The sequence below is a fragment of the Carcharhinus amblyrhynchos genome, chromosome 4, assembly GCF_965287045.1.
Source record: "Carcharhinus amblyrhynchos chromosome 4, sCarAmb.v2.hapA, whole genome shotgun sequence".
Lineage (NCBI taxonomy): Eukaryota > Metazoa > Chordata > Chondrichthyes > Carcharhiniformes > Carcharhinidae > Carcharhinus > Carcharhinus amblyrhynchos.
The window spans coordinates 2,022,677-2,036,394 of NC_137327.1; positions in this window are offsets into that span (position 1 = coordinate 2,022,677).

The following is a 13,718-nucleotide window of genomic DNA, read 5'->3' on the forward strand; positions in this document are numbered from 1 at the left end:
TTCTCTGCTACTGACTTAACTCCTCCTGTTAACCACATCATCACATGACCCTGCATTCCATTCCTTTAATCAAAACCACCAGGAGGAATCTCCACCTCTAGACAAAATCCATTCGTTCTATCCTACATAAACACAACATGGCTAAAAGATAAACAACCTGGTGACCTGGTGCGATGACAATAATCATAGAACATTACAGCGCAGTACAGGCCCTTTGACCCTCGATGTTGTGCTGACCAGTGGAACCAATCTAATGACCTTCTAACCTAAACTATTCCAATATTATCCATATGCCTATCCAATGACCATTTGAATGCCCTTAAAGTTGGCGAGTCCACAACTGCTGAAGGTAGGGCATTCCATGCCGTTACTACCTTCTGAGTAAAGAACCTACCTCTGACATCTGTCCTATAATTACCACCCCTCAATTTAAAGCTATGTCCCCTCGTGTTAGCCATCACCATCCGAGGAAAAAAGGCTCTCATTGTCCACCCTGTCTAACCTTCTGATCATCTTGCATAGAAATCATAGAACCCTACAGAGCAGAAAGAGGCCTTTGGGCCCATCAAGTCTGCACCAACCACAATCCCACCCAGGCCCTTTCCCCATATCCTGACATATTTTACCCACTAATCCCTCTAACATTAGCATTGTAGAACACTAAGGGGCAATTTTATCATGGCTAGTCAACCTAACCCGCACATCTTTGGACTGTGGGAGGAAACTGGAGTACCCGGAGGAAACCCACGCAGACACGAGGAGAATGTGCAAACTCCACACAGACAGTGACCCAAGCTTGGAATCGAACCCAGGTCCCTGGAGCTGTGAAGCAGCAGTGCTAACCACTGTGCTACTGTGCCACCCATAATCTCTTCCTCAATGTCAACAAAACAAAGGAGATAGTCATCGACTTCAGGGAGCATAGTGGAGGACATACCCCATCTACATCAATGGGGACAAAGTAGAAATGGTTGTGAGCTTCTAGTTTTCAGGTGTTCAGATCAACAACCTGTCCTGGTCCCCCCATGCCGACACCAGTTAAGGAAATTTTGCATGTTAGCTACGACTCTCACCAACTTTTACAGATGCACCGTAGAAAGCATTCTTTCTGGTTGTATCACAGCTTGGTATGGGCTCCTGCTCGGCCCAAGACCCCAAGAAACTACAAAGTGTTCTCAACGTAGCCCAGTCGCTCTCTCAAACCAACCTCCCATCCATTGACTCTGCCTACACTTACTACAAAGCAGACAGCATAATTAAGGACCCCACGCACCCTGCACATTTTCTCTTCCATCTTCTTCTGTCGGGAAAAAGATACAAAAGCCTGAGGACACGTACTAACTGACTGAAGAACAGCTTCTTCCCTGCTGCCATCAGACTTTAGAATCAAAGTACCTTGCATTAAATTGATCTTTCTCCACATTACACTACATTCTGTACTTTCTCCTTTTCTTCCTATGTATGGTATGCTTTGTACAATGAAACAATACTTTTCATTGTATGTTAATACATGTGACGATAATAAATCAAAATCAAATCAAAAAATGAGTAATTATCCTGCTGTCCCTCCTCTGAACTGCATGTTGTCTAGACATACCAACTACCTGCAGAATAGAGCTGAATCTATAAACAGTCCCCTTAAACAAAAAAATTTAAAGCAATACCTTACTATCATCATAATATGGAATGCCAAACTTTATTGGATCTGGTATTGAATACAAAAGCAGGGATGCAATGATGGAACTATATAAAATGCTAGGCTACAGCTAGAGTTTTGTTTACAGTTCCAGTTAGCATATTACAGGAAGGACAGAATTGTTCTGTAGAAAGTGCAGAGGGATTTACAGGAACGTTGCCAGGGCTGGAAAATTGCGGTAATGAGGACAGATTGGATTGGCTGGGGTAGCTTTCCTTAGAACAGAGATTGCTAAGGAAGTGACCTCATTGAAGTGTACAAAACGATGAGGGACCAAGGGGCCCATACAGGTTAACTGAAGGGTCAGTTACCGGGGACATAGATTTAAGAACATAAGAAATAGGAGCAGGAGTAGGCCTTCGAGCCTGCCCCGCCATTCAATAAGATCATGGCTGATCTGTCGCTAATTGGTACAAAGATTAGAGAGGATGTTAGAAAAAACAGAGATGATGTGTCTGGAATTCTTTGCCTAGATTGGTGGTTGAAGCTGGAACACTCAACTTGTCTGAAAGGGGCCTGAATCTATATCTGAATGCTGTAACCTGCAGGGATAGGTGCTGGGCAGTTGGATTAAAATGAACAGCTTTTTTTTTCAGCTGGTCTAGACATGATGAGCTGAATGGTCTCTTTCAATCCTGTTACTTTTCTATGGTTCTGTGACTGGTGCAGTGTGGGGTCGGACACACTGGAACTGTTCTGTTTCTCTGTGACGCCAGGTAGCAGCAGTGACTCAGTTTCCTTGGTGTGCGGGAAGGTCTTTGTTAAAAATTCCTCAGCCCCTCACTCTGCCTCAGTTTGATTTCTGATACAGGGCTAGCTGAGAGTGAGGAGGGATCTGAGCTGTTGATTTCTGGGTATCTCCAATACCACGTGATGCTTATTGGCATGTGAACCAAATACAACAGATTTCACACAGAGTTTGGGAGGAGGTTGGTAAGGATGCATGGCACTAGTGAGAGAAAAATCGACTGTTGCCACCTTTCCAAAGTTGCAAGAATTTTCTGTTTTTATTTTTATATTAAGCACCATCCAGGACAAAGTTGCTTGATTGCCACCCCTTCTACAAACATTCACTTCCTCCACCACCAATGAACAGTGACAGCACTGTATACCATCTACAAAATGAACTACAGGGAGTCATCAAGACTCTTTGGGCAGCATCTTCCTGTGAGAAACGCAGCTCACAGTCAAACAATTTAGTCAAGTCAAGTTCTGAAGGAGCAAGATATTTTATTTAACGTTCTTGCAAGACCGGGTGTCCAATAAAATAGGCACACCTGCCATCATCTCAAAGAGCAAAGACAGCAGATACCTGAAAACACCACCAACTGGAGGTTCCCCTCCAAGTCACTCACCATCCTGACTTAGAATCATAAAATCATAGAAATATACTTGGAAATATATCGGCCATTCCTTCACTGTCGCTGGGTCAAAATTCTGGGACTAGCCCCCCAACACCACAGGGACTGCAGCGGTACAAGAAGGCAGCTCACCACCACCTTCTCGAGGGGCAACTGGGAATGGCTAATAGATGCTGGCCCAGCCAGAAACACTCACATCCTGTAAATACATTTTAAAACAGATTTCCAGCATCTTTTGATTTGGTTTGATTTGATTTGATTTATTATTGTCACATGTATTAGTATACTGTGAAAAGTATTGTTTCTTGCATGCTACACAGACAACTCATACCGCTCACAGAGAAGAAAACAAGAGTGCAGAATGTAGTGTTACAGTCATAGCTAGGGTGTAGACAAAGGTCAACTTAATGCAAGATTAGTACATTGAAATGTCTGGCAGCAGCAGGGAAGAGGCTATTCTTGAGTCGGTTGGTATGTGACCTCAGACTCTTGTATCTTTTTCCAGATGAAAGGAAGTGAAAGAGAGAATGTCCGGGGTATGTGGGGTCCTTAATTATGCTGTCTGCTTTTCCGAGGCAGGCTCCAGCTGGTACCACTAACTCTATCTTCTGCATCCGTAACAAATGTTTTCCCTTCAGGAATTTCTCCCATGTCAATTGGAAATTAATGATGGAATCAATTGCCTCTGCCCTCTGCTGCCCTGTGTTCAGTGTGAGAAATTCCTGCATTATTTCCTGATCCTCCAGCAGGGGATAGTGTTGAGCTGTTCTGGACTTGCTGAGTAATTCTGCTGAGCACAAACTGAGTCTGAAAAACCTTTCGAAATTAAAAAAACAGGAAGAAAATAAATGTTATAGCAGAAAAAATTATTTGAAAATTTTATTCAGTTCACATATTTGTGTGTGTGTCTGTCTGGCAGACTGTGTGTGTGTGTGTGTGTGTGTGTGTGTGATGTATTTACTGGAGTGCTGCACTGTCGGAGGGTCAGCGCTGAGGGAGAGCTGCTCTGTCTGAGGGTCAGTGCTGAGGGAGTGCTGCACTGTCAGAGGGTCAGTGCTGAGGGAGTGCTGCACTGTCAGAGGGTCAGTGCTGAGGGAGCGCCGCACTGTCAGAGGGTCAGTGCTGAGGGAGTGCCGCACTGTCAGAGGGTCAGTGCTGAGGGAATGCCACACTGTCAGAGGGTCAGTGCTGAGGGAGTGCCGCACTGTCAGAGGGTCAGTACTGAGGGAGTGCTGCACTGTCAGAGGGTCAGTGCTGAGGGAGTGCCACACTGTCAGAGGGTCAGTGCTGAGGGAGTGCTGCACTGTCAGAGGGTCAGTGCTGAGGGAGTGCTGCACTGTCAGAGGGACAGTATTGAGGGAGCATGCACACACATGCACACACACATGCACATGCACTCACACATGCACAAACACACTCACGTGCGCGCGCGCGCACACACACACACACACACACACACACACACACACACACACATGGATAGTGAAGTGTTGTGGCCATTAACTTGGGCGATTCTGACAGCACTGACTTTGACAGCTGTACAGTCGGTTTGGAGATTCTTGGTTCTGAAGGTTTGCTGAAAGGGTTTCCTTTTTGACTGTAGCTTTGCTGACTTTAATGTAATCACAGAGGGAGACTTTTTTACCTATAGTCACAGGAGTGGTTCCTGGTTGTTCTTCAGTTGTGACCTTCACAGCGCACGCTATCACAGTAAGTCTAGAACCCCAGACTAACACACAGAAACCAGGCTAGAAGTTAGTTTTCAACCTTTTCCTTGTGTATTCCTGGGAGGAGAAAAGCACAAACATTTTTTTCACCCAGAACTGCTTTCCTTTAACCCCCATCATGTCCACAGTTTGGGATATAACTCACAGGAGATGGTTTCTGCTGACATGGTGATCACCTTTATTATCTGTGCAACCACAGGAGATTACAGTTCAGGTTTTACATTACATTTCTTCCTTTGACTCCTTTGAAAAAGGAGTGACATTCTATTCTCTCGGAACTAGTTGGTCAACTGTAATCCATAGAACCATAGAACATTATAGCACAGAAACAGGCCTTTTGGCCCTTCTTGTCTGTGCTGAACCATTTTTCTGCCTAGCCCCACTGACCTGCACCTGGACCACATCCCTCCACACCCCTCTCATCCATGAACCTGTCCAAGTTTTTCTTAAGTGTTAAAAGTGAGCCCACATTCAGCACTTCATCTGGCAACTCATTCCACACTCCCACCACTCTCTGTGTGAAGAAGCCCACCCTAATATTCCCTTTAAACTTTTCCCCCTTCACTCTTAACCCATGTCCTCTAGTTTTTTTTCTCCCCTAGCCTCAGTGGAAAAAGCCTGCTTGCATTCATTCTATCTATACCCATCAAAATCTTATACACCTCTATCAAATCTCCCCTCATTCTTCTACGCTCCAGGGAATAAAGCCCTAACCTATTCAACCTTTCTCTGTAACTCAGTTTCTCGAGTCCCGGCAACATCCTTGTAAACCTTCTCTGCACTCTTTCAACCTTATTAATATCCTTCCTGTAATTAGGTGACCAAAACTGTACACAATACTCTAAATTCGGCCTCACCAATGTCTTATACAACCTCACCATAACATTCCAACCCTTATCCTCAATACTTTGATTTATAAAGGCCAATGTTCCAAAAGCACTCTTTATGACCCTATCTACCTGTGATGCCACTTTTAGGGAATTATGTATCTGTATTCCCAGATCTCTCTGTTCTACTGCACTCTTCAGTGTCCTACCATTTACCTTGTATGTTCTACCTTAGTTTGTCCTTCCAAAGTGCAATACCTCACACTTGTCTGCATTAACCTCCATTTGCCTCTTTTCAGCTCATTTTTCTAGCTGGTCCAAATCCCTCTGCAAGCTTTGAAAACCTTCCTCACTGTCCACTACACCTCCAATCTTTGTATCATCAGCAAATTTGCTGATCCAATTTACCACATTATCATCCAGATCATTGATATAGATGACAAACAACAATGGACCCAGCACTGATCCCTGCAGCACACCACTAGCACAGGCCTCCACTCAGAGAAGCAATCCTCCACAACCACTCTCTGACTTCTTCCACTGAGCCAATGTCTAATCCAATTTACTACCTCTCCATGTATACCTAATGACTGAACCTTCCTAACTAATCTCCCATGAGGGACCTTGTCAAAGGTCTTACTGAAGTCCATGTAGACAACATCCACTGCCTTCCCTTCATCCACTTTCCTGTGACCTCCTCGAAAAACTCTAATAGATTGGTTAAACATGACCTACCACGCACAAAGCCATGTTGACTCTCCCTAATAAGTCCCTGTCTATCCAAATATTTGTAGATCCTATCTCTTAGTACTCCTTCCAATAATTTATCAACTACTGATGTCAAATTTACAGGCCTATAATTTCCCAGATTACTTTTTGAGCCTTTTTTAAACAACGGAATAACATGAGCTATCCTCCAATCATCCGGCACCTCACCCATGGATATCAACATTTTAAATATATCTGCCAGGGCCCCTGCAATTTCAACACTAGTCTCCTTCAAGGTCCAAGGGAATACTCTGTCCGAGTGGGGATTTATCTACTCTGATTTGTCTCGAGATAGCAAGCACCTCCTCCCCATTAATCTGTATAGATTCCATGACCCCCCTACTTGTTTGACTTATTTCCATAGACTACATGCCAGTTTCCTTAGTAAATACAGATGCAAAAATTTAATATCTCCCCCATTTCTTTTGGTTCCATACTTAGCCAACCACTCTGATCTTCAAGAGGACCAATTTTATCCCTTACTATCCTCAATATACCTATAGAAGTTCTTAGGATTATCTTTCACCTTGACTGCCAAAGCAATCTTACATTTTCTTTTAGCCCTCCTGATTTCTTTCTTAGATATACAACCCCATTAATGTGGTCATACCTTTCCTGTTTCTCAGCTCCACCCATATGGCCTCGGTAGACAAGTCCTCTAATCTGTCCTGCCTGAGCACTGCTGCAACATTTTCCCTGACTAGCAATGCCACTCCCCACCCTTCATCCCTCTGCCTCTATCACGTCTGAAACATCGGAACCCTGGAACATTGAGCTGCCATCCTGCCCCTCCTGTAGCCAAGTTTCACTAATGGCTATAATGTCAGAATTCCATGTGTCAATCCACACCCTCAACTTGTCTGCCTTCCCCACAGTACTCCACTATGGAATTTTCCAGCAAGTCGTTATTTTGCAGTCTTAGCCTGTTTTTGCTTTGATATTCATTTTTTAAAAAAACACATCTTACTTAAAAGTTCAATATGTCCATAAGTAATCTGGGGCTAGAACTGTTGTCATGACATTTCCCATCGCATGACAAATGAAATGAGAATGTCATTTCATTACAAACAGAAAAATACTATACTGAAATCAGCCAGTGCATTCAGACACACATTCATTCCCCTTACCGTTCAATATCATTTCTGGTCTAACTGGGTCTTGTTAAGTTGTGGACACGGCTTCTGCCATCACGTTTGATTTCCTGTCAACCTGGGTGATTTAAGGGTGACAGTTGGAGAAACAAACTCTGGCAGAAAAACTTGGAGTTCTGGGTCTTAAACTTCCCATAAAAGTTTGTGGATTGTGGTGGGTATGGACTGTAGTCTCTCTCTACCAATTCTGGACATATATCTCAGAGTATTTGAGGGCCAGTAACAACCCAAGGATTTCTCTCAGTCTGTGGACTGCTGATCCTGATGCTTGGGGAAATGCCCCATCAGTCTCTCTATTCTGGATTTGTCCTTCTGGGGGAGGCCATCAATGGCTATTTTAAAAACCTGTTCAAATCTGGAGCTGAAACCAGAGACTCACCTACTAAAATGGCTGGCAGCTTTTTGACAGCTGCCTAGTTTTTCTCTGTCCATAATACCTTAGCTTTGTTCTGTAGAAGGTCTTTTTGATTTGATTTATGATTGTCACATGTATTAGTATACTGTGAAAAGTATTGTTTCTTGCCCGCTATACAAACAAAGCATACCATTCATAAAGAAGGAAAGGACAGAATGTAGCATTACAGTCATAACTAGGGTGTAGAGAAAGATCAACTTAATACAAGGTAGGTCCATTCAAAAGTCTGATGTCAGTAGGGAAGAAACTGATCTTGAGTTGGTTGCTATGTGACCTCAGACTTCTGTGTCTTTTTCCCGATGGAAGAAGGTGTAAGAGAGAATGTCCAGGGTGCGTGGGGATCCTTGATCATGCTGGCTGCTTTGCCGAGGCAGCAGGAAGTATAGACAGAGTCAATGGATGGGAGGTTGGTTTGCGTGATGGATTGGGCTACATTCAAAACCTTTTGTAGATTCTTGCAGTCTTGGGCAGAGCAGGAGCCATACCAAGCTGTGATACAACCAGAAAGGACGCTTTCTATAATGCATCTGTAAAAGTTAGCGAGAGTTGTAGCGGATATGCCAAATTTCCTTAGTCTTCTGAGAAAGTAGGTGTTGCTGGGCTTTCTTAATTATAGTGTTTGCATGGAGGGACCAGGACAGGTTGTTGGTGATCTGGAACCTAAAAACTTGTTTAGGGGATGGCCACTGTGCTAAAGTTCAAGACAAACTTGTGAAAGAATCCACATATCCCAAAGAACACTATGAGTTCCTATTTTGTGGTGGGATTGGGGAACTGGGCAATGACTTGTACCTTGGCAGCCCTGGATGGTATCTATCCTTGACCCAGATAGGTCATGTCAGCCTTAGTAAACTTGAGTCAGCAGACTGTATTGTCTGGGAAAGGCCTTCCAGTTGCTCACTGTAAGTTTTCCAGGTGTCACTGTACACAAGGAGATGCTCCATGTGGAGATGTGGCCAGTGGAAACACTGACTGGTTTGTGTTTGGGTTCTGTGCATATCAACATTCCCAGCCATCAGAATTGTGTGGGTGATGGGTAAGATTCACCCAGGTTACCTGGACGGCACTAATATTACTTGGTGGATCAGTGATCTCTCCTCATTCGCAGCTCTGTGTGAGGGGTGGGCAGGATCTCCATTTCCTCGTTTAGAATATAGCAACTTTCAGGGACAGTTTGTGTCTCGACTGGTCTTAGTTTGTGCATTCTGAGTGAAAGTTTTGAACAGTGGGGCAGCTTGGTGGGCTGTTACTAAGGAAGATTGATTTATTACCTCCGCACGGGGTGGGGGGGCGCTGTGTAGATTCTTGAGAAATGTTTCAGAGGGTCTTCTGTCTGCATTGTCACTTCAGCTTGCTCTGACGGATCTTGTCTGATGTGGAGATGCTGATGTTGGACTGGGGTAAACACAGTAAGTCTCACAACACCAGGTTAAAGTCCAACAGGTTTATTTGGTAGCAAATGCCACTAGTTTTCAGGGCTTTGCCCTTCACCAGGTGAGTGGCATTTGCTACCAAATTATCCTGTTGGCCTTTAGCCTGGTGTTGTGAGACTTACAGAGCTTGTCTGGCCAGACACCGAGTTAACACACAGTCAGGGAACGTGTCGACACTTTCTCCTGCGGCTGATTGGTCTCCCTGACCTCAGTGGGCGTCTCTGAGACTGCTGGAGATGATCCCACCAGATTATTGGTGAGGAGCAGGTCGATCCCACAGGCAAACTGGGAGTGATTCCCACGGTCACTGATCCTGTTACAATTTTACACTCCATATATAGTAAAGTTTAAGGTTTATTTATTAGTTACAAGTAGACTTACATTAACACTGTAATGAAGTCACTGTGAAAATCTCCTGGTTGCCACACTATGGCACCTGTTTGGGTACACTGAGGGAAAATTTAGCATGGCCAATGCACCTAACCAGCATGACTTTGGACTGTGAGAGGAAACCCACACAAACATGGGGAGAATGTGCTAACTCCACACTGACAGTGACCCAAGCTGGGAATTGAACCCGGGTCCCTGGTGCTGTGAGGCAGCAGTGTTAACCACTTTGCCACCATGCCACCCAGCATGGGGGATGGGCATGTACCCCTTTCAATCCCCTTTCCCAAAACCTTGGCACTTACAGCACACTCTGGTGGGAAGGTCATGCCTAGCGCTTGGCTGGCCCCTGTATCTCTACAGGCTCACACATCTTATCCTGGGGAAATGTGGACATACAGATATAAAACCCCGGTAACTCAGCGAATTGTTTAACCTGGTCAGTGAGACTATCCTTAGGAAAGAGGGAGTGAACCGGTCAGCTTTTCCTGAAAGCTTACCCCCCAGTAATAAGGAGAACAGTTGGGCTGGCTGATTTAACTGCTGAACTAGCCATTTGAAAGAGATTATAAAAGTTCCCGGCTCTGCTGCATCAAACATTGGGAGCTAGAGGAGTCTTCAGTGAATTCCTGACCCTCAGCTCCAGCTCTTTTGGTTGTAACTCTCTTTCCTCTGTCTCTCTTCTGAAATTCTCCCTCTTTTCCCCGTGGCCTTTCCTGTCTTTCCTCTCCCAATCTTTCACTTTCTTTTCCTTTTTCCTGAAGTTTTAATTCCTGCTGCTCCAATGGGGGTCTCTGTGCTACTGCTCCATCCATTTCATTGTCCTCAATTTCCACCATTGGCTGCCTCTTTTAAAACGTCAGCTTTCACATTTTGAGTGAAATTCTAACCCTAAACACTTCGCTCTGAGCAACAAAACCAAAATGTTCAAAAGTAACTTCCTCTAATTCTACAAGAAAAGCACCTGGCATTAAAAGTGAATATTTCTATTGTTTTGGAGTGTTGACTCAGGGAAGGCTTTTTGCAGTTCATTAGAAATTGGTTTCAAAGGAACAATTTACTTTCCCCACTTCAATTCTTCAGTTTTGCCCGTGGAAGCAATGCAAGTCACAGGTCTCCAATTTGTTACGGCCCCAAGTGAGCCCCCCAATTTCTTACAATTCCAGTGAGATTGTCAGGAAAACAGGTAGTTTAAAGGGATTTATATTTGTGTTGTTAAATATTAGAATATGGTATATTTTTAAATGGATTCCATTTAGTGTTTCTGTGTCAGGAAGGTGAAACATAGAAATAATTATGCTGGACAAAGGTATTTGTATGTGTGGAGCTTTTCTCAGTTCCAACTGTGCTTCTATTGTGTTTAGAAAAGGTCACAGCATGTAAACAAGTTGGCAGAAGCATAATGTTGTTGATTAGCAACTGGGGGCACCTTTAACGTAGGAAGGTTTATTGAATTTAGCGTGTGGTTGGATATATCGACAATCAGAGTTCAGAAACTGGAGAGTGAACATCTCTCAACCCTGCCAGGAGAAAAACTAGAGAGAATAAGGGAGCTGCAAAATGGCAGACTTCCCAAAGAACCAGGTAAAAGTCATCCAGAAGTGGAGAGAAGGTCCCAAGAGGGTTATTAATCTTAACAGTGCTGTACCTGTCCTGGGAGTGTTTGATTGGGGACAGTGTAGAGGGAGCTTTACTCTGTATCTAACCCCGTGCTGTACCTGTCCTGGGAGTGTTTGATGGGGATAGTGTAGAGGGAGCTTTACTCTGTGTCTAACCCCGTGCTGTACCTGTCCTGGGAGTGTTTGATGGGGACAGTATAGAGAGAGCTTTATTCTGTATCTAACCCCATGCTGTACCTGTCCTGGGAGTGTTTGATGAGGACAGTATAGAGGGAGCTTTACTCTGTATCTAACTCCGTATTGTACTTTCCTGGGAGTGTTTGATGGGGACAGTATAGAGGGAGCTTTACTCTGTATCTAACCCCGTGCTGTACCTGTCCTGGGAGTGTTTGATGGGGGACAGTGTAGCGGGGGCTTTACTCTATATCTAATCCCATGCTGTACCTGTCCTGGGAGTGTTTGATGAGTAAAAAGTCTGACAACACCAGGTTTTAGTCCAACCTATTTATTTGATAATATACTCACAAGCTTTCGGGGTTAGCCCCTTCGTCAGGTGAATGGAGAGTTCTGGCCTCAGACAGAGCATATAAAGCACAGACAGTTTAGAGATTACTGATTAGAATGCGAATCCTTAGTGTTTGATGAGGACAGTGTAGAGGGAGTTTTACTCTATATCTAACACTGTGCTGTACCTGTCTGAGACTGTGTGATAGGTGCATTGAATGACAAAAGTGAAAATTTGTTTTCATGTGACATCTATTAAGTATAATGTTGAAGAATTAGAAATGAAAAATACAATAATTTACTGAACACTTTTTTCATTTACTCGCTACAGAGGCAGGACAGAGCAGCTCCTGAATTCTGTGGTCTGCACACCTGAATGGTCACTTTCTGTTGCCCAGTATTACCGGGGAAACAATTGAGAATGGAAATGTTTGCTGATGCACAATGCCCTAAACACACCGATGGTCAGTGTTGAGAGTGAGCAGGCTGTAACTTTCCATTCGTCCAGGTAACTGATGCAGTGATTCTGCCAACCGGGAAACGCACTGAGCTCAGGGTTTCTCTGCTAGCTCAGTCACGTACCAAAGCTTAAAACAACTGGAGAACAAACACTGCCCCGATCTGTGTAAACACTGAGCTCTGCTTGGCCATTGAAATTCAGGATCCAGGTTAACCCATTCACCTCCCAGTTCAAACCTCAGAGGTGGTGACACTCCACTGTCTGGATCTCACTCTGTGAGGTGTTGGGCACTGGGATCTTAACTCCACTTCTTTTTTTGTTCACTGTCAAAGGGATGACCATGTTCCCTTGCAACCTTCCCTCATCAGCGACTTTCAACCTGATTCCTCTGGTTTGAGCAAGGATAGAGTTCAAATAACCGGCCACACATTGGTTCTAAACTCTCACCAGTGATTGTTAACGTTTGCACTGTAAATGTGTCCATCAACACAACAATTCATCTACCCCACCCCCCGTCCCCATTCATAAACCGCCGCCATCTCATTAATAATCTAACCCCGTCCCCATTCATAAACCGCCCCCATCTCATTAATAATCTAACCCCGTCCCCATTCATAAACCACCCCCATCTCATTAATAATCTAACCCCGTCCCCATTCATAAACCACCCCCATCTCATTAATAATCTAACCCCGTCCCCATTCATAAACCACCCCCATCTCATTAATAATCTAACCCCGTCCCCATTCATAAACCGCCCCCATCTCATTAATAATCTAACCCCGTCCCCATTCATAAACCACCCCATCTCATTAATAATCTAACCCTGTCCCCATTCATAAACCGCCCCCATCTCATTAATAATCGAACCCTGTCCCCATTCATAAACCGCCCCCATCTCATTAATAATCTAACCCCGTCCCCATTCATAAACCGCCCCCATCTCATTAATAATCTAACCCCGTCCCCATTCATAAACTACCCCCATCTCATTAATAATCTAACCCTGTCCCCATTCATAAACCACCCCCATCTCATTAATAATCTAACCCCGTCCCCAATCGTAAACCACCCCCATCTCATTAATAATCTAACCCCGTCCCCATTCATAAACTGCCCCCATCTCATTAATAATCTAACCCCGTCCCCATTCATAAACCGCCCTCATCTCATTAATAATCGAACCCCGTCCCCATTCATAAACCGCCCCCATCTCATTAATAATCTAACCCCGTCCCCATTCATAAACCACCCCCATCTCATTAATAATCTAACCCCGTCCCCATTCATAAACCGCCCCCATCTCATTAATAATCTAACCCTGTCCCCATTCATAAACTGCCCCCATCTCATTAATAATCTAACCCTGT